Source organism: Leopardus geoffroyi, chromosome A2 (assembly GCF_018350155.1).
Source record: "Leopardus geoffroyi isolate Oge1 chromosome A2, O.geoffroyi_Oge1_pat1.0, whole genome shotgun sequence".
Classification (NCBI taxonomy): Eukaryota; Metazoa; Chordata; class Mammalia; order Carnivora; family Felidae; genus Leopardus; species Leopardus geoffroyi.
The window spans coordinates 143,610,598-143,634,792 of NC_059331.1; the positions used below are offsets into that span (position 1 = coordinate 143,610,598).

General features: G+C 36.6%; 1 protein-coding gene and 1 pseudogene across 4 annotated transcripts in view; one reads left to right on the top strand and one right to left on the bottom strand.

Annotated features, from left to right (window-relative positions):
- The window catches only part of GRM8 (glutamate metabotropic receptor 8), a 765,850-nt gene that overhangs the window by 16,845 nt on the left and 724,810 nt on the right, over positions 1 to 24,195 (bottom strand). The window lies entirely within an intron of this gene.
- On the top strand, positions 10,079 to 10,799 carry LOC123606804 (annotated as a pseudogene).

Consider the following 24,195-nt stretch of genomic DNA (forward strand, 5'->3'; position numbering starts at 1 on the left):
CCCCCAGTCTACGGTACTTTGTTATGGCAGCCCTAGCATGTTAACACAAGTGGAAAATTAATATCACTCAAAGAGTCCTAAAAGTTCTGTCATTATAATTAGTTTGTGCTTAAACATACTAATAACATCTCAAAGATTTCTGGTGATTAAACAGGTTAATTTAGGAACTACACAACATTTACAACCACAATAGCTATTAGTTGTTGAGGATAAGATATCAGCATTATACCAAATATTTTATGCCTATTACTCCCTCACAATAATTTTATTAATTCAAGAGTGGGTCTATTTTGGAGAACTTAAATACTATTATCAAAGTCACACAACTCATGAAGATAAAGCTGAGGCTTAAACTGAGGTTTGTCTCACTTGAAAGCCCATATCCTCACCACACACAATGGCTCCGATCAATACACAGAGATGTGAAGGAGCAGGAATAATATGGTTTGAATCTTCACCACATCAAATCAGAAAATCATCCTTTTTCTAATAGAGTTGGGCCAAATTTCTTAAAAATTAAGAAACTCCATTAAAGCACTTGACTTAATACCTAACTGAACATTTAGAGGTGTGTTTTTTTTTTTAAGACTGCTATTATCAGCCAGCTACTTTCCTCATAAGAAACTTCACTGCTGATCCTAGAAGAGCTCTTTCTTAGGATTATAATGATCTTGTTGAACTTAACAGAACCATCAAGCTGGAAATATGAACCAAAAGAGCTGGATTAATTAATCTTTTTAAAGAGTTTGCAGTGGCCAGAGCAGAGAAGTAGCTGTTGGAACCACGACCACCAAAAGGGACAAGGATTCCCTTCCTTCAGGAGACAAATTGCAACCCACTGTTCTGGCACAGACACCACTCCATCTCACAGCCACCAGACACAGGCTATGGACAACACAGTAGGCAGACAACTGGGAATCAGTTGTACGGAAGAACAGACAGCCAAGAATTAGCGAATATTTACGGAGAACCAACACTATGAAAAAGAAGCATCAAGCTCCACAAACAGAATAATAAACACCCAAGGAAATAGATTTGATAGAGTTAATACAAGAACAGTTTAGAAGTAAAAATAATTATCCTTGAAAAGTTTTGAAAGAATAATGTATCCAGAAAAAGTATCAAATCAATATCATAAAAGTTAACATTTTTATCATTAAAATTAAAATTTATATAGGTGAAGGACTTCTGATTCTGATTATGAAGGAGCAGCTATAATCAAACCAAGCCACTCACTAAGAATAACTATAAAAGAATCATAAAGTTAAAAACATAAGAAAGAATATGTTTGGAGGCATCAGAGAAGAACCAAGGCAGCCAGGACTCAAGGGGCCAAGATCCTAGGAAGTAAAAAAAAAAAAACAAAGCACCACAAACCTTGATGTGAGCCAGGAATTCTCCACTGCTTTTATCCATAAGAAATGTGCTGATTCAATGTATGAGTGTTCGAGGGCAGAAATCTTTAGAAAGACCTTTCAGCAGTCTCATGGGGCTGGGGAGACAAAAACTGGAATTCAGGGTTACCAATGCAGCCAGACTTGAGCACCCAAGACTCCAGGGTACTACAGAGAGATGAACCTGATATTTTACACCAATTTTTTTTCTTGAAACTTTGTTGAACCCCAACAGGCTAAAAAAATCAAACATAATTCAGATTCAGAGGCTAAAAAACTATACAGACTATGCAACCATATCATGGTGCAAGGGAAATAAAAGTTGGAAATCAAGTCCATTAATTAGGATGGGTAATCATGAGCATCCTGGACTTTTAGCTAATATATCTGAGGAGATATCTTCCAGGATAAAAGAAAAATAAAAAATAGACAAACCCATAGAAAGACCAAAACGTAGGCTCAAATTATCCTGGTCCCAGATTATAACAAGGTGAAATGCCTCTATTTTAATTGCTGACTAATAAAGAGTTGAAGCTTCTCTGGAGGAAAAAGAAACATCTATAACATCTACATTGTTTTTAATGCAGAGTGTCAGGTATTCATTTAAAGATTACCAACCAGGCATGCCAGGATACAGGAAGAAATGACCAAAACCAAGGGGGAAAAAATCTCAAGGTAGTAATGATGCCACAGGTGATCTAGATACTAAACTTCTCAGACAAAAGTTTACAAAAACTTGAACATAAATATATTGAAAACAACACATAACTGGAATATGTATATTTAAAAACTGAAATATATACATATGTATTTTAAGAGTCAAAGAATGATGGGACTTTAAAATGTAATAATTGAATTTTATAGATGAGTTTAACAATGGGTCACATACAGTAGAGAACATGACTAGTGAACTGAAAGATAGCTCAGTAGAAAATGTCCATATCGAAGCAAAGAGATCACAATTAAAATTTTAAAATACAGAAAACATTATTAGAGATATATAAAAGAAGATACAAAATTTGAATGTAGATGAATTTGGGGTCCCAGAAAAGAGAGATATAGTAGGTAAAAAGAAAAAAACTTAAAGAGATAATGGTCAAGAATTTTTCAAAGACTAACAAAAGATAGTCTATTAAATTGTACAGAGGAAATTTACCACAGGACCATATTCTGGGTAGTCTTTTAACAAATTTTAAAGTTTTGATACAGAGTATGTTAATCTGACTAACATGGAACTAGGGTAAAAGAAGAATTAGGGTAGAGATAAATAACAAAAGATACAAGAAAAGCACCAAATGATTGCAAATTAACCAACACATTTCAAAATCACTTGTAGGTCAAAGAAGAATGTATGCTGAAAATAAGAAAATATTTTGCACTGAATAATAATGACAATGCAACATATCAAAAGTTGTGAGATATAGCTAAAGCAGACTTAATATATATTAGAAACGGAGACATGAATAGACACTTTCCCAAAGGAGGCATCTAGATGGCTAACAGAGACATGAAAAGATGTTCAACATCACTCATCAGAGAAATACAAATCAAAACTACAGTGAGATACCACCTCACACCTGTCAGAATGGCTAAAATTAACAACTCAGGCAACAACAGATGTTGGTGAGGATACAGGGAAAGAGGGACACTTCACTATTGGTGGGAATGCAAACTGATGCAGCCACTCTGGAAAACAGTATGGAGGTTCGTCAAAAGATTAAAAATAAGACTACCCTCCAACCCAGCCATTGCACTACTAGGTATCTGGAAAGAGGAGTGCTGATTCGAAGGGGCACATGCATCCTAATATTTATAGTAGTACTATTGACAATAGCCAAATTATGGAAAGAGCCCAAATGTCCATCAACTGATGAATGGATAAAGAAGATGTGATACACACACACACACACACACACACACACACACACACACACACCAAGTGGAATACCACTCGGCAATCAAAAAGAATGAATCTTGCCATTTGCAATGGCATGGATAGAACTAGAGTGTATCATGCTAAGTGAAATAAGTCAGTCAGAGAAAGGCAAATATAATATTCATTCATATGTGGAATTTAAGAACCACAACAGATGAACATAGGGGAAGGAAGAAAAAATAGGATAAAAACGGAGAGAGAGGCAAATCATATCTTGTGATAGGTAGTGCCTAAGAATTTAGGAAGTGCTGTCCCTTTCAGATTAGAGATCCAAGTTCTCAGGAAATGTAGTGGCAGAAACAGTTTTCCTGATATCCCATATCCTCTTCTAATCTATCATGTCTCCCTGCTTTTTGGAAAGGAGGAAAATGGTGATGAGCACCCTTCTCCAGAGAGCTGAAGAGACTAATTACAGTTGCAGAGCAGGGTCTTCACTCACCCCTTATCCATGGACTGGATCTGAAGAGCCTGAATAGTTTTTTTTTAATTTTTTTTTAACGTTTATTTATTTTTGAGACAGAGAGAGACAGAGTATGAATGGGGGAGGGGCAGAGAGAGAGGGAGACACAGAATCAGAAGCAGGCTCCAGGCTCTGAGCCATCAGCCCAGAGCCCGACACGGGGCTCGAACTCACGGACCGCGAGATCTTGACCTGAGCTGAAGTCGGACGCTTAACCGACTGAGCCACCCAGGCGCCCCATGAAGAGCCTGAATATTAAGATTGGCTGCTTTACTAAGATGAGCCTTAAGATAGGTGAGTTGGGGAAAGGATAAATATAGCCCTCTCTGAAAGGGTTATGACTCCATATGGGACTTAGCCTCAAAGACTCGAAACCTTCCCTGTGGCCCAAGCTCTGATGAATGGCATCTTCCATAACTCTGGGATGATGGCTTCTCTGCTCCAGCAATATTTTTGCCTACTTTTGTCATGTACATGCCCAATGCCTATGTTCTGTTTGTTCTGACCTCATCATATCACCATTTCTGGGACAATCCAGAGAGGAGTGTCTTTCAGTGTAAGGAAATCTTGTTCCTAGAACTGACGCCTCCAGAAGATACAGATGAATGTCAAAGTAGCCAGATTTCCTTTCTTTTCTTTTCTTTTGTTTTCTTTTTTTCTTTTCTTTTTTGAGAGCGAGAGAGAGGGCACAAGTGAACGAATGGCAGAGAGAGAGAGAGAGAAAGAGAGAGAGAGAAGTGGGGCTCACCCAGGGCTCATGCTCACCTGATGCAAGGCTTGTACTCATCCGGAGTGGGGCATGAGCTCACCCGAAGCAGGGCTCAAGCTTACCCAAAGCAGGACTTGAACTCACCAACTATGAGATCATGACCTGAGCAGAAGTCAGATGCTTAACAAGGAGCCACCCAGGTGTCCTAGACAGATTTCTATGGAGGAAATACTTCAGATCTAATATTGTTTTATACTTTGTATTACTGCCTGTCATGCCTGACACAGACACGTGGATCTGCCTGAATGCTAGCAATGGCAGAAGCATTCAGGAAAACCAGAACTTTACCAATACATATGGTGACCTCCCCAAGTCTTCATGACTAGCCATGGTGAAGTCATGCTACTAATATCAGACCAGTGATCTGCTTCACTGTGTACTGAGCACACAAATTGGCACTAAGTACCTCATGTTGGAAGCTCAGTTATTTGTAGTAATGACAGCTTTCAGGAAAAGAGAATTATTTCAAATGGGTCTCAGACATCAACCCACCCAGGAATCACAGCCTAAAGAAGTTGTGGCTATCAAATAACAACCAGTGAAAGGTGGAGAATGTTTTCAGAAGGCTTACACTTTTCTATCACAGTTAAAAGTTCCTCTTCCTACAGATTATTCCATAAACTCTATGGTGTGAAAGAGAGCTTGGTTGTTCTACAATCCCATTAAAGCTGAAAAACCTTGTCCAGCTTTAGCAGAGGCATATACTTAGAATGAAGTTTCTAGAAACTAACTCAAGGTCCCTTCCACAGTAGTTTCAACCAGCCACCAGGACTATTTCTTGACAATCATATTATCCTATGCATAGTCCTGCAAATGAGGTAAGTTAGAAGAAGAGATTGTGAAGTATGAGCTAGAACCATGAAATTTGTGGAGCATATTCTAAAGCCATCAATCCATCAGAAATCTCAAGCATGTAACTCTCCTGGGATACTGAACCCAGAATTTATCTCAGATTTCTCCCCTTCCAGAAAGCATGGTTCCAGAATTGGCTTCATTGATACACTGCATGCAGATGATTCATTTTGACTCCACACAGATCAACTGAACCACTGCTTAGGTCCTGAATGGCCTGACTCACTGGCATCTAACTGAGTCTTCTCTTGGGGGCCTATGTTGCTTTGTTGAGAGTAAAATCACCAAATTACTCTTCTAGTTGTCAGTCAGCATCCAAAATGATGAGCTCTGACATTAAATATTCTGCTGAACCATCGAGCAGAATACTGGAACTTTCTTGAAACTCACTCAGCTCTTTACCCTACCCTCACCTGTAACCAACTTTACGGTGCTCTGTAATGCCATTCTCCAACAAACTCCTCCATAGCCCCAGTCTCTTCTCCCTGCCTCTACCCTGCAGGCTTCACTGAAACTTCTCTCCTCCTAAAAATATTGTTCCTTTTCCAGTCTCTCAAGTGATGGTTGTTTTTATTTCCTTGATCCATATCCCTCAGGGAAGACAATAGGTTAGGGCATTCCATACTCCCCTTTGCTGTTTCTGGATCGTTGCAGACTCATCCTTTCCCTCAAATATCTTGCCTTATTAACTGTCATAACATTCAACCGTATACCCTCTCTCTTCTTGTTTCTATACTTGCCATCATTTGCCCTCTTTCATTGATTCATTCATCCTCTTACTCTTACAAGCAATGTGGTTATTTTGGATAAATTCCACATCCATGTACATGTCTGTTCCATCCCCCGATATATTACTTAGATTATTTTCCTCATCCTCCTCCTTTGCAATGATGTTGTCCTTTACTCCATCCATCTTAGCCACTCATACTCATGATCACAGCCAGAATCTTAAATAGTCTTTTTAGTTTCTTGGAATAAAAGTTGTAAAAAACACTTGTGGCTTAATGTATTGGTTTTGGGTAAGAGATTATTTACATTAGCCTGTATTTTTCTTTAAGTCACTCTATTTTTCACTTAGAATAAATATAGAGTTGTGTTCACAGGCTTCAGTGATGTGAGCACTGTTGCCCAGGTATGACAAGTATCTAATATCCAGCAGGGATGGGCATTTCTCATTTCTCACAATGCATGTTTCTGTAAGGAAATGGCTTGCCAGACAGCCTGTTAAGGTACCAGGATTAATGTAAGTGTGTTCAGGGATCTTTTGCAATAAAACTGATTATGACTGGTTCCAAGTGTTTTAAAATCAAGGCTGTTAACTTTGATCATACATCACCGTGGTAGAATGTGGACTTTTCCAAGTGTGAAAATACCTGGATTATCCTAAATAATAAAGTACTGCAACTTGTATTTTTCTAAATAATAAAAAAGTAAACCGAGCTAATATCAAATAAAGTATGCATAGTTATAATAGCTGTTTTCTACATTATAGTGTCAACATTTTTAATTAACCATTTTATATTCAGAAAATGACTTTACATGTGTAGGTTTTTATGTTAATTACCAACAACAATATTTGCTATAGTTTTCATTGCCAAGGTCCTATTAGATGATAGATTAAATAAACTTTTATGGATGGCATAAAGACAACTGTCATATGTACCATTGTGTGTATAAAATAATATCTCAAAGACCACAAGCCAACTATAAACAGAATTTTGAAACAAACTATTTTTAAGTTGGAGGACCATCTGGAAGCTATTATTAAAACTGTGTTCCTAAGAGCAGGCATGGAGAATTATGTGGACAAATTATCCCATTGGTAAATCTGATAGACTGATTTCCAAATATGTTCAAACTATTGATGCTTCAGACTTCGGAATAACTACACCCGAGTGAAACCTTTAATTGCCATGGAGGAAACGGCTCTCAGTACTCTCTCTTTTAATGTTATGGAAAAAACAGTCCTGTACCTTTTTTTTTTCTTTTATTACTCTTACCAAGAAGCTTTAGGTGCGAAGTTATAAATATGGTAGCTTAACAAGGAAAACATTTTGAGGGAAAAAACACATAGTTTAAATTGGGATAATGGGGGTAACATAGGTATCAAAACATGTGCTCCTCCTTCTATTTTATGGAATTGTTTCTGGGAAGTTCCTGATCAGGCAGGGGCAACTCTGGCTAGAAACAGTGTGACCTTTTAACTAGTTTTCAACCAATATAACGTGAAAATAAAGGACAAATGTCATAAAAGTGTTTTTATAGAATGTACTATGAGAAACCAAGGGGTATGGGTACTTTCTCTGCAGCCCTTTCCCCTTTCGCCTTTTCGCTGTGTATGCTAAGGAGGTACTGGAGGACGGTAAGACTGTAAAACTGAATCAGTAGGGATTCCTGAATGACCACGTGGAGGAGAGCAGCCGGAAAGCCAGAAACAGCTTCATATTGTTATGTGAGGGGGAAATACAGTGGGTACTCAGAGCATCACTCTGCGTTAGTTCTCTGCAGGTGGTGGATTTGTACTGACCAAATGGTCAGTCAGCCCCTCTGGCTAATGTGTGATGGCTGAGCGGAGTGAAGGATACTGTCTATGGCTATGTCAGAAAAATGAATTAACAATATCCTCAGATGGATTGTAATGATCGACCTTGAGGACATCATTACCATGTTCTAACAAAGTGTCTAGTCTATCAATATAATCCCAAGCCATGAAATTTATTCCTAGGTTCAGTGACCTTGCTCTTTGGCTAGGGAAAGAATGAACCAAGCTAGGTTTTCTATTAAATTTTCAAGGAAGAATCATTTCAGGCACTTTATATAGGTTTCAGTACCTGAGGGAGTTTATAGGAAAGTAAACCTATATAACTCAGCACTTCCAAAAGGAAGTTGGACCGTCAAATTAATCATTTAAAATTGCAAAGTCAGCAACTTAGCACCTGTGCCTGATGTACAGCTCTCTCTTTTGACCTCTTTCCCTCAGCTAGTCCACATCTGACACTCCCTCTAACCAACTTCCTTGTCACTGGAAACAACTATTGCCAATCTCTGAAAATTAAAAAAAAAAAAAAAAAGCTACAGGATTATGGAGAAATCTTCTCTCACACAGTGAACTTTGTCCAAGTTTTATAACTTACTTCTTTTTTTAACATTTATACTTTGTTTCTATTGCATAGACTTCCCTCTGTGTCCTTTTTAATTCATGATTTTCTTTTAGATATTATTGCCCTTAACTATTTACTCCACTCTTCCCCATAATGATTACACATCTTTGCTTATTGTTATATTTTTGAGCCACTCCTCAGGGAAGGATTTCTTTCTCCATCTCATCTTTATCAAGGCTCATCATGTGATACGTTTTCAACAATAAGTTGTGAACAGATACAATGTACATCATGCCTGAGCAGAGGAAGCTTTAAGCATCGAGTGGTTGGTTCCTGCTGTTCTCTCTGCCAAGAGAATCTATATTCCAGATGGAGGCTGTCCTTCAGCAGTGCAACTATAAATCCCTGACAAGCAATGCAGCTGACAAATAAACCACTGTTGCTTTTTTTTTTTTTTTTTTGAGTTGTTTATTACAGCAGCATTCACTAGCAAAGCCTAACTAATATATTCTGGAGACTCAATTTGGTGCAGTTGAAAGGCCATCCTATGAAGAGAGTCCGAAAGCCAAAGTTAAAATGCGTGACTTCGCCACCCCCGGTTATGATAACTCCGAACCAATAAATTAACTTCTATGAGTCTTTTTCTCGTATGTAAAACAGGAAAAATTATTCCTGACCTGATAAACTAACAGGGTTGATTATATATACCATATAAAAAAGCATTCTGAAAGTACTGAAATCACATACAATGGTTGGCTGTTAATGTTACTCAGTACCAATATATTCCCTCAAGTATTCCTGCCTTCAGCTTTTCTGTTAAATATAAGGAATTTAGGAACATCTGGCTTTCACAAAGGGTTGATCAGGGGCAGTAAGACTGAAACAATACAACCAAGCCAAAGAGGTAATTAGAGGTAAAGATCAGGTCATCCTGCGGAAATCATGATTCAGTGGGGAACTCAGAAAACCCTAGTCAGGGTGGAGAAAGCGAGCCTTACTAACTGGAACAAAACCAAAGAGAGTACTAGTAGGGAGGAGAGCTCCCCCAAACCTAGGATAATAATAAATATTTACAATAGTGTTTATTATGTGCCAGGCTCTTTATAAGCACTTCTCATGCATTTTCGCTTTATAGGAATTCTCACAGCTCTCTGAAGGAGGTACAATGCTTATCCACACTTCGCAGATGAAGAAATGAGGTGTAGAGTATTAGGACACTTGCCCAAGGTCACAGGGCTAGTGAGTGCCACAGCTGGGATCCCTTTGACCAGATCAGTGATTCTATAGCTCTAAGAAAGGAAAAGGAGCAAAGTTTCATAAATTCTAAAAAACAAAAACAAAACCCACTGTATTCAAGGGGAAAACAAAAAAGAAAATTGATAATCAACTAGGGTAAACCTATCCATTCCTTGCTAAGAAAAGTTATTACTATCAATACTTAAAATAGCAGGAAAAAAATGAAAATATTAACTTGATTCTCTGTTGTTTTCAAGACAGTAATTTCTCATTAGGAATACATTCTACTTAAAATAAAATCACCTTTGCTCTTCCTGCCCCCTGCCCCTCTGTCTTCTCTGCACTGGGAGCAACTCTCCTGCCAAAGTCCCTTAGTGCAAAGTTAGTCTGCCTCTTCTTGGTCAGGAGCACCTCTCAGCTGCTGAGCCAGTCACTGTCTGCAGTGTCGCTAAAACCACTGGAGACACTGACAGATGGAGCCTTGGCAGCTTGGCAGTCCCACACCCCCCCCGACCTCACGTATTCCCAGCCGCAGCTTCCGAACCAGCGTCATTTCAAGGGACAGGGCACAGCAGCCAAGTGCATTGGGGCTGGGGCTGCCACGGTAGGGGTGGCTGGCTCCAGGGCTGGGACAGGGACTGCATTTGGGAGCCTCATCATTGGTTATGCCAGGAGCCCCTCCCTGAACAGCTCTTCTCCTACACCATTCTGGGCTTTGCCCTCCCGGAGGCCATGGGACTCTTTTGCATGGTGATGGCCTTTCTCGTCCTCTTCTCCATGTGACAGAGCTGTCTCTACTTCCCATAGGTCTTTTTCCAGTGTCTCCTCTGCCCTGTTTGCTCCTTTTCCTATATCTCCCCAGGCAGTCTGGGGAACGTGGCTGGCTCAGGGTTTGACAGAGGGAAGACAAATAAATACTGTATCAATAAGAAAAAACAAAATAAAATAAACAAAATCATATACGTGAACAAAGACTTATTTACAAAGATGATAATTAGTAATTATTATTAAAATATTTGTAAGTGGCATAACCCGATGACCAAAAATAGAAGAATACATAAATAATGGCATAGCCATGGGAAACAATAATCTAAAGAATAACATATGTCGAGACAGATCTGAATCTATGCTACCATCTCAAGACATTTACCTCTAAGACCAAAGTTAGAAAGAAACCAAAACATTAGCCCTCACTATTCATGAGCAATAGAGTCATGGGTAATATTTCTTTCTTTCTGGTTTTTTGGTCTAAATTTTTAAAATTTTCTACACTGTGTATAAATTGCTTTTACAAACTAAACAAAGGAGAAACTAAACAAAGGAGATATGCCCTTCATTTTGCAGGTACATGAATGTATATGTGTGTGTTTTATTAAAACAACAAAGAGAATAACTAATGAAAGGATATAAATGAGACCACCTTTTAGTAGCTCCCTCTTGCCACTGAGGAAGTGGATGAAGTGAACGAGTAAGCCATATCCCTTGTTGACCAGACAAATTTATAGAAATATGATTGTAGTGGGGTTTGCATGACTCTTCGAACATGACAATGAGTAAAGTTAATTGCCCTCATAGAGAATTACTCCTGTCTTTGAAGTAGGGATTATCTTAATGAATTAGAAAATAAAAATTTAAAACTATTAGTTTTTTTTTTATTTATTTAGGAACATAATACTTGAGTAGCTCTTTGCAAATATATGCTTACGGACTATTTATTTACTGTTGATTTTGCAACCCTTTTGAACACTAGTTTGTATTTATCAATGTATTTACACAAGGCCAATAAGAAATTCTTTATAAACTTTATCTTACTTCAAAAGAACTATACATTATATGCATTCAGTCCATTGATAACTCAGAGTTCTACAATATGCAGTTTTTGGTGAATTTTGGTGTGTCAAAAGACATACAATGTGTTACCGTATATTTTCTTTTTACTTTAGGAAATTGTGATCTTTGCATGAGGCTAATTTCCCTTTTAGAAAGTTAACTCATTTGTAACAAAAACTTTCAGTTGTTACATTTTATATGGTAAATTATGTTTTTATATTATATTTAAATGAACATACATTTGACATAATTAGAATACTGCAAATATTCAGTATTCGGCAACATTCAAAAGCACTTCTTAGATAATTTCCATGTTTCTTAATCAAATTTTAATAGCTGCATAATTTCAATCCTGTTGACAACAAATTAAATTAATATCCTGGTGTTATATATTTAGATTTTTGTTTCTATTTGGGGCCATATTATCTAAAATTACTTTCCTCATCACTCCTTATCTGTATTTCAAAGCCTGAACTTTTAGTCCCACATTTATCTCCCATTTACTACATATTTTCTACTTCCACCACATCTTTATGGATATCTTTTGCTCAGGTATTTTTACTTTGATTATAATATTTCTTTAGAATTACTACTAGAAATGGATTTATTTAAACAAAAACATTTATAGATCATATCAGTCAGGATTCAACCAGAGAAGCAGAACCAACTGCTAAGACTAGATAGATAGATAGATAGGTAATAGATAGATGATGGATAGACAGGTAAATGGATAGATAGATGGTGACAGATTAATAGATGATAAATCTCCTTGGATACCCTTTGTCCTTTACAATTCCAATTCAATTTTCATACACACACACATACACGCACACACACCTACTGGAATTTTGATTGGGATTGCATTAGTATATAGATCAATTTGCATATTTGATATCTTTGCAAATTAAGTCTTCCCATCTGGGAATGTTTTATATAGTTCCATTCACTTAGGTCCTCTTGTTAATATATTTCCATATTATTTAGTAGTTTCAGTATAGAGATCATGTGCTTATTTTGTCAGATTTATTTCTAGGTATTTGGTATTTATGTTATTAGAAATTCTTTATAAAATTTCATTTTTATGTGTTCATTTTCTATATAGAAATACAATTAATTATATATATTGGCTTATATCCAGTGACCTTGTTACGTTTACTTATTAATTCTAACAGCTTAGCCGTAGGGTCCTTTAGAATATCTATATTCACAATTCATGTCACTTGTAAATAATGAGAGTTTTTTTCCTTTTTAAAATTTATGCCTTTTATTTGTCTGTCTTGGTATGTTACACTGGGTAAGAATACGATCATGACACTGAGTAACAGTGATATTGGGTATCTTTGTTTTTCCCCCTGAATTCAGGGAGAAAATTTTCAATAATGTACCATTAAGTAGGATTTTCGCTGCATTTTATTTAACTATTCGCTATCAAATTAAGAGAGTTTTTTTCTTTTATTTCTTTTTTTTTTAATTTTTATTTATTTTTGAGAGAGAAAGAGACAGTGTGAGTAGGGGAGGAGCAGAGAGAGAGGGAGACACAGAATCTGAAGCAGGCTCCAGGCTCTGAGCTGTCAGCACAAAGCCTGTTGGTGGGGCTTGAACTCTTGAACCGTAAGATCATGATCTGAGCCAAAGTTGGGCGCTTAATTGACTAAGCCACCCAGGTGTCCCTAAGAAAGTTTTTTTTCTATTCCTAATTTGATAACAGTGATTTTTAAGTTATAGGATATTAATTTTAATGAATTTTGGTTACTTTAAGAATTGGCTTTTTACATTGTTTCAGTCTTCCTGTCTACAGAATGCATACTTTATTCAAATCTTGTTTTCATTCTTTGAACGGAATCCTGTAATTTTCTTGTTAGAATTATTATCCTATATTATATTTTTATTAGAAGTTAGATTTTATTGGGGCGCCTGGGTGGCTCAGTCGGTTAAGCGTCCGACTTCGCTCAGGTCATGATCTCGCGGTCCGTGAGTTCGAGCCCCGCATCGGGCTCTGTGATGACAGCTCAGATCCTGGAGCCCATTTCAGATTCTGTGTCTCCCTCTCTCTCTGCCCCTCCCCTGTTCATGCTCTGTCTCTCTCTGTCGCAAAAATAAATAAACGTTAAAAAAATTAAAAAAAAAAGAAGTTAGATTTTATTAGATTTTCTTATTAGAATTATTCTTGGAATTTAATGATTCCATTATTAATGGGGTATTTTTTTTACCCATTACATTTTCTAACTGGAGGATAGAAGAAAGATGTTGATTTTTTGTTTGCTATTTATAATGTATGTGGTCATTGTATTGTGCCCTAAAATTTCTTATTAATGTAAGAAGCATTTATTTGATGTCTTTTGATATTCTAGGGATATGGTAGGTGGAAAGAAAGATACTTTTCCCTCTTCCTTGTCAAGAACTGGGACTCTTAATTCTGTTTAATGTCTAATTGCACTAGCCTAAATTTCTGGACAAATTCTAAATAAAACTGATGCAAATAAACATCCTTCTTTTGTTGCTGATTTTGTCAAGAATCCCTCTGGAATCTCATCATTATGAATGATGCTAAATTTTTAAGATGCATACACTTCATTATAAAATGGGAACATCTCTCTATTATTATTTTTCTCAAAGATATTTTTGTCTTTTAAAAAATAACAGGTACTGAAAGTTTCATGGGTTGTCTTTTTGTTTGTTTTGTTTTGTTTTTGTTTTACATGGTCCACTGATAGGATCTTAAGGCTTTTATGATTTGACCAGTTAACTAGATACCCTGGTATATTTATTATCGTCTCCATTTGTAAGTGTTTTAATGTTCTGTTGAATTGCTGCTTCCAGTATTTTACTTACTTTTATATCTTTATTCATAAGAATGGTTAGTGTAGCACCTGTTAAGTAATATGTACATTCTTAATAACATATTGCCTTATAATAACCAAGGCATCTTAAGAATACTATAAGTTCTTAAAAAATAAAAACATCCAGTGTTTAAGGAAAGGACAGAAAAAAAAATCAAAGTATATTTTATCACCAAAGTGTGTCTTAGAATTTAAAAATAATACATTTTCTTAGCATAAATTCTCATTGCATAAAAATGTTCATGCAAAGGCCAGGCTTTTATAAAACCATCAAAGGATGAGATAAATCTATTTGGTTTTGATATTTAATAAATTTCTTCCATTTTAACGCTCTCAAAACATATCAATGTGGAATGTATTCCCACGGAAAGTCTGTCATTTCCTAGCCATACCAACTTTGGCAAATGATTTAATATCATCAAACTTCAATTTCCTCATCTATAAAACTGTTACAACAATACCATCTCTAATTGTCTCACTAGATAACTATGAAAATAAAATGAGATAATGCATGTGAAATCGTCTCATAAACCATAAAGACCATAAAGTGCTGTAGGACATTTTGGATATGTGGTATTGACCATAAAATTTCAATATCTGCCCATGTCACATGCCTAAAATCAGACACAACTGCTACAAACAAAATAAAAATGCTGAATAACAAGAAAGGAGACAAAGTACCTTTTATGTAATATTGAAGATTTATCAGACTAATTATTTCTCTCTCTCCCACTATTGTCAATACCAGTATCTAAATCTACATTGGTCCAATTCCATGGCCTCTTCAGTTTCTTGCATCCCTTGCTTGCAATAATTGTGCTCTTCATCCCATTTGCCTTCATAATAACTGCACGTTTGCCAAAGTCCCAGCTTATAGCATTCTAAGCTCTGACCACCGTCCTACTCTTTCAAGCGTCTTCCTTCTGTATGTACCAGTGCTAATCATTCTTCAACCTGACTTTTTCCAACAATACACCGGTATTTAAGCCCTCTCCCATTCCTCTAGTCCTTCCTTATGTCTTGGATTTCATTGGCTGCCATCAAAAACATTGCTTGGCAAACATCCTCCACTCCCTTATTCCTCTCTCCTGTCATTGCTTATTCCAGAATACTGAATCCCAAGCCTGTTTAAATATAACTTGCTGCGGCTTTTATGCCTGCACCCACTGGAAAGCTAAAAGTGAGCTTGTTGTAAATTGGCCTCATTTTAAATTATTGATGGTAGGCCTCAACTAGGCCTCCTTCGATGCTATTAGACTCTTGTGAAATCACTGCCCCACTTCTCAAGAACATGGCTAATTTACATCTCCTTCCTCAAAATGCAACACCCTCTCTTCTCACCTTTATCTGATAACTGGTTGTTATTTCACTGAGAAAACAGAAAAGACAGAGAACCTGCACATACTTCTGAACCACATTTGAATCTACTGGCTTCCGTAACAATTATTTCTGTCTTTTCTATTATCACGATCTAAGGCCAACTCACCATTTGTGAGCAAGAGTCCATCTCTTTCACCTGTTAAGGCACAGCACTTCTGATGATTTCCCTTTCTAATTCCCAACCGTTAGAAATCGTCATTTTCGTCATTTTGCTGTAAAATTCAGTGAAATTGTTATCTCTGTGTGCTGAATCCACTTGCCTTTCTCCCAGTGTCTGTTGAACCCAGTCCACTCAGGCTCTATGAAAACTGCACTTAACTTCACCTCCGTGTTGGCAAATCCAAATGACCGTTGCTCAGTCCTTCCCTCTCAGCAACGTCAAACACATTTAATCCGTTTCAGTTGCTCTCCTAAGACGATTTGGAATAGTCTATTTTCCACCTTCCCAAGTGAAATGTAGTCCTCCAACTAAACAGACTTTTCAAAGGAGCCATTCGAACATTGCATATATTATTAACCGTCAGCTGACCTTCCATCTTCATCCTCAACAGATTTTCTGATCCACCAAAGGGACTACAACAACCGCAAGGGCGACCCCGCCCCATATCTGAAAAACATTTGGTCCACAGTGTAGATAACTGCAGCTCATTATCTGTTTATCACATTTTCATTTTCCCCAAACCCTTTTATACAGACCTGAGCATCAGCCACCACAATTTTTATCTCGGGTACTTTAGAGCCGTGCTCTTGCCTCAACGATAATTACTCTATCTGAAGGCCTCAATTTATAAAGTGTCTGCTTACCTAGTGCTTATGACGTAAATGTCACAGTTCAAGTACTTGATGGAGAAAAATATTAAATGAAGTGCACTTGTTTTGAAGATAATTTCATTTAACATCTCCAAAGCAGGGCATAATTAAGTTCTTCTGTCATACAAAGTGATGGAAGCTTTAAATAAGTAACAGCTGGTTACCCCAATGATGGAGCCACAGCAGGGCAGCCCTGGGCAAAAAAGCTGAGGAAACTCAACCCAGGCAGTATGCTAACAGGCACTCATGATGACGAAAGGTAATAGCTTAAATAGAAAGACACCTGGAAAAGCGATTAAACAAGTACCTGTCGCTCCTTGCATGCAGTCCAATGGCATTAATGTGTAGAAATATGAATGATAAGCACTTATCTATCAGTCCTGCAGTCAAATGCCCTTTCTGTGTCCAGATAAAAGTAAAGTTGCCTCTTTGTAGGTCGGTGAGCACTTAGAAAGTGCTCATTGTAAAATGTAACTACTATTTAAAGACCACATTTAATTCAAATAAGAAATTAAATTTAGCTTATTCGTTAATTTAATATTAGCATAGTGGTTGAAACAGTCATGATCCCTATAACAAGTCAATATGATTGTTATTCCCTTAAAAACTCTTGCACAGATTTTCATGAAATCAAATTTGCAACAATGACCTTAAAATGCCAGAGTTAGCCTTTGTAAAATAAATATGTTATTAAAGATATTAAATAATTACCTCCTTCTTTGGAAAGCTGAGTAAAGTTGTGTTTGCATGAATTTATTGTTAAAGATTTTTTTTTTTTACAAAACTAAGTTACTTAATCTGCGTGTCAACGAGGAGAAAAAGAAAGTTTGAGTTATGCACTTTGTTCATCAGAATTGTTCTTAAGTCATATTGTTGATCCTCTTGACTTAAAACCATTTTGAAGGCTGTTACACGATTAACTCTCCTAATTAGCATTTTATTATATCATTTTAAAGCAATAATTTATTATCATTTATTAAGCATTATTAAGCAAGAAAATTTAAAGCAAGCAAGCATTTTTAAGTGACAGCGATGTATTAGTCACCAGGCCTGTGTCCTCAAGAAGTTTATTAATCACAAGAGAAAACAGATACAGAAGCAAAAATGCCACAGTAATATGTTAAATGCTAAAATTGAGATATAGAAGCACAAAGAAATAGCACGGAACCCTGATTGTGAGTTCAGTTACAGTTTCCTGAAGGAGATGTGCCCAAAATAGATCTTGATAGACAAGTTAAAGATAGGAAGGGCGGGGGGGGGGGGGTGGTATGAAGAGTTTTCCAGTCAAGGGGAAGAACGGCAGCAAAGGCACGAGGGTGTGTAATAGCATAGCAGAGTTTGCCCTTCATCTCCGTAAGTAATTGTAATACACAAAATGGTTAGTGGTGTCTGGGGAAGAAAGCTAAGGGATTTTCATTGGGGCTTTTATATGAAACGAATGTTAAAGAGCTTGGTCTTTAAGGAGATTTAAAAAGGAATTAAAACCACAGCTCCCTACTGTAGTATAAAGGCTGGGTGTAAGTAAGACAAAACTGAAGTTTCAAAAACCTTTCATGGTTACCTTTCTGCCCAAGTAGCAATTCTCAACCTTTTTGGATTCAAGATTTGAAAATCTTACAAATTTTTGAGGGTACCTAAGTGCTTTTGTTTATGTGGGTTCTAGCTGTCAATATTTGCAGTATTTGAAATTAAAAGAGAAATTTAAAAGAATATGTATTTATGAAATTAAAAAAAATGTTTAGCCCATTATATGTTTCAAAAGTAAACATATTTTTTGAAAAGTATTTATTCCAAATATCATAAATAAATACACAAGTAAATTTGTTTGTATATTACTTAAGAACATTGAGCAGTGGCTTTTGTTTTCTTTTGTTTTCCATTTTTGCAAATAGCGTTAATTCCCAGATTAATAGAAGACAACTGGATTCTATTTTCTTCTATATGCTGTCTATGGTTCCATGTTGTTTTGGTTAAAGTATATAAAGAAAACTCAGTCTCACATAGATAATACAGTTGGAAAATGGAGGAGTATTTTAATAACCTTTACAGATAATTATCGATATTCTTCTTTGATCTTACCCTATTACTCAACCATAGTAGTTTCTTAAAGGTTAGTTGTAACACAGAATCTGAAACAATGTCAATAAACTTTCCATATACTATTACATTAAAATCCATTCGTCTCTTTTGCATTTTGAATGGATCTTTCATCCCTGTATGATTTTGTAACATCGTGTATTTATTACTGGGAAAAACTTTGCTCACCAAGCTATACTAGTCTTTCATTTTGACACATTTCATTATAGATTATTAAAAAATTACATTTGGGGGCGCCTGGGTGGCGCAGTCGGTTAAGCGTCCGACTTCAACCAGGTCACGATCTCGCGGTCCCGGAGTTCGAGCCCCGCGTCAGGCTCTGGGCTGATGGCTCAGAGCCTGGAGCCTGTTTCCGATTCTGTGTCTCCCTCTCTCTCTGCCCCTCCCCCGTTCATGCTCTGTCTCTCTCTGTCCCAAAAATAAATAAATGTTGAAAAAAAAATTAAAAAAAAAATTACATTTGTTAACAACACCATTTATCTCGTCAGAAAATTCTTTATGAATTGAAAAGCTATCAAGCTCACGGTGATAGTACATGTTTTCCAAAATTCTACTTTTTGCTTGAAACCTCAAATGTTATTATTGGCAACAAATAACATCAGTTGTTTCAAGTAACAAGCTTACGCCATTCGTTTTTGAGGAAATATCAGCCATATACCCAAGTTTGAATAACCATAATTTATCTGTCAGCCATTTTTCCAAGTAAAAATGGCATTCCATGAAAAAAAGCAGCTAGTTCAGCTTGCAACTCAATCTCATAAGAGTTTTTCCTTGAGACAACCATCCAACTTTGGAAGTTTAGAAGTGCTTCGTTTTCATCATGTAGAAACCTGGTAAGTCGAGATTTAATGAAATTAGGAATTCTGACTACTTCATCAATAGCAATCAACTGAGATTGCTTCCCCCCCACCCCAAATATAAGTGAAGAATATAATGACTAATAGCATAGTTTTGGTGTCAGTGTCTTGATTCATATTAAGGAATGAGCACTTTTACCCACAAGTGCTTTTGCATCAATAGTGCAAAGGTCAACCCGGTGAAAAAGAAGGTATTTTTGTATTGTTATAAAAATAGTTTTTACTTCACAGATACGTAAAATATTTGTGGGGACCCCCAGGTGTCCTCAGGCCACACTTGGAAAAATGTTCTGCCAAAGCCTCATGTATGCATCTGGTTCCATCCTACCACTGAATTAAACTAATTTTATCACTTTGAAAAACCACCTTTTTTCTCACTTCTTAATTCCATGTCCTTTCCCTGTCTTCATTATATGTAAACCTTTCCATCTTTCAACATCGAGTCTAATTCATTTCCATTCCACATTTCTGAATGTATTTCTGTATTATTGGATTAGACAAATAATTGTATGCTGGGGTCAATTTTGTGTGTCCACTTGACGGGCTAAGGGATGACCAGATAAATGTTATTTTGGGGGGGTATGTCTGTGAGTGTGCATCTGGGAGAGATTTTCATTTGAATCAGTAGACCATGTAAAGAAGATGCCCCTAACCAATATGGGTGGGCATCAGCCAATATATTTAGAGCCTGAATAGAATAAAAGGGCAGAAGAACTACAAATTTTATGTCTTTGCTCAAGCCGGGATATCTATCTTCTCTTGCCCTTGGACGTCAATGCTCCTGGTTCTTAGGCCTAAGAATTCAGACCAGGATTTATACCACCCTGTGCCCCCAGCCCCCCCAATTCTTGGGCTTTTGGACTCAGTCTTATACCACTGGCCCCCCCGGTTCTTTGGATTGGAACTGACCTTCCTGGTTCTCCAGCTTGTAGATGGAAGACCATGGGCCTTCTCAGTCTCCATAATTGGGTTAGGCAATTCCTATAATAAATCCCTTTGTAGACCTATAGGTCTAGATCTAGGTCTAGACACTTTATTACTCCTCCTACTTCACTATAGTACGCGGCCCAGAGTTGAGCATATAATAAATAAAGATATTAATAATATTTTGAATTTTATAAGTCAATATTTTTAGGGTAGATCACAAATACATATATGTATTGTACATGGTATGTACACTATGTATGTAAGTGTCTATGCAAAAAAAATTTAATATGAATTATTTTTGAAATATGTTCTTTGGGTAATCAAGGAATATCAGAGATGTGCTTAGCTGATATGGAATATCAATTTACAAAGCAATGTAGAGGACATGGCATACAAATATTATGATAACGTAGCTATGTATAGTGGAAAGAAAACTGTGTTGGGAGATAGAAAATCTACCTTTAAGAGTCCACACATAATGGACTGAGGAAACCATAGGGACTTAGAGCAGCCACAAAACTTGGGTCCCAGTATCTTTAACAGCAAAATGCCCCCCTTTACTGTGATATTTAAATGAGAAATTTTATGAAATTTTTTTTCTTATAAGCAGAGTAGCATTCAAATGCAATCTTTTGGTGTTAACTATTACCCTGAGACTTGCACATTAATTGCAAATTAGTATCAGGTATAAGATGACTAGACACACATCCTCCTATAGGAGGACTTGACACATCAGTGAGATATCTGAGTGTTCAGTCCAAAAACAGCTGAGGTACACAACACTCCACTTAGAAGACGACTTGAATATTGGTTAAGAACTACATATGTACACAGCTCACACATAACCCATATAAAGCAGAGAGCCTTTACTTTGAAAGCCTTCAGGAATGACAAGGCTCTGAAGAGATGATACAGATTTATACAGAGCACCACACACAAAGATATCATAAAAATCATCAGATTTATCTTTTCTCCTTTAAAGTTTTACCCTCATCCTCTACAACCCCCAGCTCTCTCTAAAAGCATTCTGTGTCCTCTTTCTTACCATACTCAGGTTCTCTAATGTGACCACCCCTTCACTTCATCCAGGTCCCTACTAAGAGCACTTTCCCCCATTCTGACTACTGTCCTCTTGAAGATGACAGCAGTAGCCTGTTGAATAAAGTGTTCCATCTTGTACATAAAATCCTGAAGACTAAACAGTGGAAAGTCAAGACTTAGAGTTTTTGTGGTCATAAACACACACTTGGACCAAAAAAAGTATAAGCATGTGAGTTCTTAAAATGAAGTTGGGAAAAAAATATCTTTAGAGAATATGAACTATGCCAGTAGACAAGTGCTCTGACCTTCCTTTTATGCAAATGGATAAGCAGGAGAGGTAGTTTGCATTTTCAGAGTCTTGGTGGGAATGGGTCGTCATGGACTCTACACATACTCTACTCCGCTCCCTTGCCTGTCTCAATCACCATGTTCCCTCATTCCTACACTCCCTGGTATTTCTTCTCAAATAAACTGCCTGCACTCAAGTCTTTGTCTCAGGTTCTGCTTTCAGGGAAACCCACACTCAGACAATCACCAGCTTTTATGAAACATGCACTACATTCCAGAATCTTCACACAGATGACATCAAATCCTGAAATAATGCTGGTAGAGTCCTCATCTTAAAGATGAGGAAATGATGTTTTAGACAGATTAATATGCCCAAAGCCACATAGCTAATGTATAACAGACTTGGATGTGGGTATCTTTGGACCATTCAACTCCAAAGTTATACTATTTCTTCTATACGACACCAATTTTGTCAATAGTCACAAACATAAATCGAAGAACTCCTTTATGCAATACCCTTGGGAATAATAGTTCAAATGATTAAGGAAGTTTTTTAAATCTATGTGCATCCTATCCATTGTGAGGTCTGAGGTTGGAAGTTTCTAACCAGATTAGTTCACTTTGAGGGTCCAAAAGTAAGCATTGTTCTAGAAGTACTAGCATTCATTTTATGGGTTTCATAAAATTACATACCTATTCACAGAAACATAATTTCCCTCTCCATAGACCATAGACAATTTTCTCAATGTAGCCCATCTTCTTGTTTTATTTTACCAAAACCTAATTCAGCACTATTATAAATGTTCAAAAAGAAACAAGTCTTAAAATAGTGTGTTTCTGTTATCTTCATTTTACAGGCAAGTACAATGGAATGCATATTGTTGTTTGTCATTTAAATTATCATAAATACTTTATGTGCTTTTTCAAGAAGCTTCAGTTTAGGAAAGGGATGACTCACAAATTTAGAGAGCTTGCATTTCATAAGTATGTAAATGTAAATGTACAGAACTTAGTAACTTTTACGAAGTTTCATACTGTTAGAAGTAATGGGGCATCATACAAACAACGGTCAACTGGAAATGAAAAGCATGTGAATTCTTATTATTATTCCTTTCCTACAGAGTCCATAAACACTTGGTCAATTTATTTTATGTATCCTTAGCTACAAATGTCTTATTTGTAGAATAAGGTTAACAATCAGAAGGACCATTGATAGAATAAAATAATGATTGGTAATAACTTCAGAAATATAAGAAGATAATAAATCAGTTGATATGAAAAGATTCTGTTTCTAGTCTAGCCTTCAGTAAATTTCAGAACATTTTAATCATGTGTCCAGATTATATATGTTTCCACAAGACCCACTTCCTCGTTTGTTTGTCTCTTTGAATTGATGTCTAAATAGAGAAGTTGGGGGCACCTGAGTGGCTCAGTTGGTTGAGTGACTTTAGCTCAGGTCGTGATCTCAAGGTTCAGGAGGTCAAGCCCCACACTGGGCTGGCTGCTGCCAGTGCAGAGCAAGCTTCGAATCCTCTATCCCCCTCCCTCTGCCCTTCTCCCACTTGAGCTCTCACCAAAAAAAAAAAAAAAAAAAAAAAAAAAGTTTTTTTAAAAAAAATAAACAAATAAATAAGTTGGCTTTAGAGAAGAATAACAAAACAAACTGGCATTTCTTTCATTGTATCGTATTAATTATGCCAGATCTCCACAAGCCTTAAAAATACAATAATTGCAAATTAACATTTATAAAGCACTTTTTTTGTGCCAGGAACAATACTAAAAACTTTACATTCATTATCTTCTTTTAGTTTAATCCTAACACAACCAACAAGTCAGGTCTTATTCACATGTTATACCTGGTGAAATTTGAGCTATAAAGGGGAGAGCTGACTTACACAAAGCAAGCGTCACACAACGACTCTTACCAGTCAGCCTCCACCCCAGGTTTCCTGCTCCTGAAGCTTTGCTCTTGCTACTTCTTTATTAATATGATTGGGTCTTAGCAACTACATGGCAATATTTAACTAAATAAAATTATTTTCTTAAACATTAGACTTAACCAATATTGAACCTAGGAAGTTTTATGATAGGCCAATCATTGATTTTATAGATCAAGATATAGACAGACTTACAGATAGGTATTCCTTATACATAAATCTCAAAATTGAGAATTCTGTCAGGTGGACCTCTTTTCCTTGGCAAAGCTGACATGCAAACTAGAATTCTGAGTATCTGTTGAGCCAAAATATTAGCAATCAGAAATTACAAATGAGTGATTTTAATGATAAATCCATTTGAACACTGCCTGAAATGCTTCTTAACATCCATAAAGATATTTTTGCTAGCATAAATGTAAAGTGTGTCTGAAAAGGACCGG